Below are 2808 nucleotides of genomic sequence, written 5' to 3'. Positions count from 1 at the left end.
CCTCTAGATACACCAAGAGCACTCATCTCTGGTGGTGCAGGAGCAAGAAGGTGCTTGCAGATGTCCTTGTCTTGCTTTGGTACCACAGGTTTCTTGGTTGCAGTGACTCTCCAGCAACTCTGTGCATAGCCCAGCATGTCCCACTTCCTTTTTTTTTTTTCTTTTTTTTTACCCCTTTTGTCCCCCTTATTTATGACACTGAGATTCTAGTTTGAAAGCCCTAGCTTCATACTCACAAACTTTGTGTTTTTATCATTACAATTTCCTCTTGTTGGCACTGTCTGTGCATCAGTCAGGAGCTGGTGTGTCTGGCTGGCTTCCTCAGAGGACAGAGCTGCTTACAAGCTTGTAGCTGGGGGGATGGAAGAAAGTACTGAAAGCACTGAAACTAAGCCTGGGCCAGATTCTCCATCCTTGTGTAAGCAGGGGTGCAAGAGCAATCCCTCCTCTGTTCCTTGTCTCCTATTTCACATTTGAGTGATATAAAGGAAGCCTCGTTCCCTGGTGTAATGGGATCATGGAAAAACAATGAGACGTGAAATTATTTTCCTTCCTTTCCAGATAAATCCCTTGTTGTAAATTAAAGCATTTACCCATTTAACTACAGGTGAATCACTGATGCCTGCATAAGTCTACTGTTAATAAGGAGGGAGATTATGCAGGACAAACGTTCAGATCTCCTGGGTCTCCCTTGCTAACGATAATGTAATGTTCTTCACAAGTTATGTTATCACCAAGATAACAGGGAGCCTGGGGGAATGAGTAGAGGGTAAACTGCTCTCAGCATGAGAGCTGGATGGATCCCAAAGGCTGGGTGATATCCCCACACTTTCAGTATTATCCAGTTCGCCAAGCACAAAAAGACGTTTCAATTGAAAAAGCTCTTTTGATTAGCATCAGATAAAGTTGTGCACGCAGGGAACTTTGCAAAGGGTGGAAGGAGAGCTTTCAGGAGGCTGTCAGGACATCCCCTTGCTGAGCTCTGCCAGCGGCAGGGCTGTGCCTCAGCAGGATGCAGAGTGAGCTTTGCATTCATTACCCTGCCTGGTGAAATCTGAAATTACATGCATATCTTGGCAAATGTAATCAAGTATAACTAAGCCAATAGGGAGACAGGACTCATCCTATTTTTCACTTAATTGTCTTTTGAAATTAATTGGAAATACTGTTTGTTTTACACAGTGGATACCAATCCTCTTTCAAAGGGCTTGAAGCTTGATGTGTTTTATCCCCACGTTTTGGGGATCAAGGACGGTGAAATCACAGCCTCTCAAGTGTCACCCCCTCCCTCTCTGCTGAGGCAAAACCAGCCACATAAAACAGCTGCCAGAAGAAGGTCTGATGAAGGCTGCTTACCATCCCCAGCCACCCAGTGCTTCCTCCTTCTCCTCATTAGACATCTGCTTCTAATGTAAGTTTAAACTTCTCATGCTTCTACCACCTGCAAGCACCTTGAAGAAGTCATTCCCTTCTCAACAATAGTCATGTAAGGATTTTTTCTATATCGTCCCCTTTTCTTCAGATCGCATCTTCCACCATCTTCTCATGGATCGTGTTTTCTGGATGCCTGCTCCTGCCTGTGCTCCTCTGCAGTCCATGTCTTTGCCTTCTACTGCCTTAAATTCAGTGCAGGACTTATCCAAGGACTGCTTTGTTTCTCACTGATGATATTTAAGCTGCAGTAATCCTGCAGGAGCTTTTTCTGCCTGATATCACAGTCAATTTGTTCAAATTGTGATCCCGTTGTAAGGACTAACCTACCTCTTTCACAAAAGCTGGAGTCAGCATGAAAGATTTAAGTTAAGCAGCATTTTTCCTGTTACCTAGGACAGTTTTCCTTTGGACTGGGAGTAGAATTGGTTCCATGGTTATCACTAAAAATTCATTGTTTCTACCTAAATTTGGAAAAAAAAAAAAGTGTGATTCCTGCCCTTAAAACTCCTGAGTGTCTGTAACTCATGGTGGTAGCTGATGGGGGTTTGGATTCTGCTCCTGGACAAACTGCAGTGGAAATCCTACCCCACTGTCTTTGGCTGCTTTCAGATCATTCCCTGCATCTCAGGTTTAATTTGACCTAACTATAGCTCACTGGCAAATGACAATTCATAGTTAGACAATTTTCCAAGTCTAATTGCACCGGAGTTTTCTTGGTACTTCAGAATTTCTTAATTGTATTAACCAAGGTGAGGATAATTGCTGCTTTCATATCCTTGAAACTTCTCATACAAAAGAGGCTTATGCAAGAATATGCTCATTCTCTCCAATAAATGATCTCTCTGTTATTAAGGAGTGTGCATTGGGGGACTGCTGGGAAGCATTCCACCGAACCATTATGTACTTGAACAAAACCTGAAACTTGCAGATACAAGACTAAATTATAGTCTGGGGCAATCATCAGAAGACACTTTTTTTTTTTTCCTAGAGGTTGCTCTTTCAGAAGAACAAGCCTCAAATCCGTGAATAACCTGGTATTTTATATATTGGGGATGTTCTGGGTGGGGGAATCTCCTATTTATAGGTCACTGCTGCTCTGGCATTGCTCCTGGTCACAGGAACCAACACGGTCCTGTTTGAAATGGCTAGTCTGGGCTAACAAAGAGGCCTTATTGTTTGCTTTGATCCTAAACTCCTGGAGCAGGGACCTTTATACCCTCTGGTTCAGGGATCTCAAGGTGTATGTGGGGTTTCTAGACATCAGGGTATCATAGCTGTGTGCTTGTGTGTACAGTGCAACAAAAACACTCCAGCAGAAAATCAGACATCATGTCTTTCCTTAAGCTCCAGCAATTAAACGTAAACATGTACACA

The sequence above is a fragment of the Anser brachyrhynchus genome (genome assembly GCF_964034855.1).
Source record: "Anser brachyrhynchus genome assembly, chromosome: 7".
NCBI classification, from domain to species: Eukaryota; Metazoa; Chordata; class Aves; order Anseriformes; family Anatidae; genus Anser; species Anser brachyrhynchus.
Note: the sequence above shows the minus strand (reverse complement) of the source record.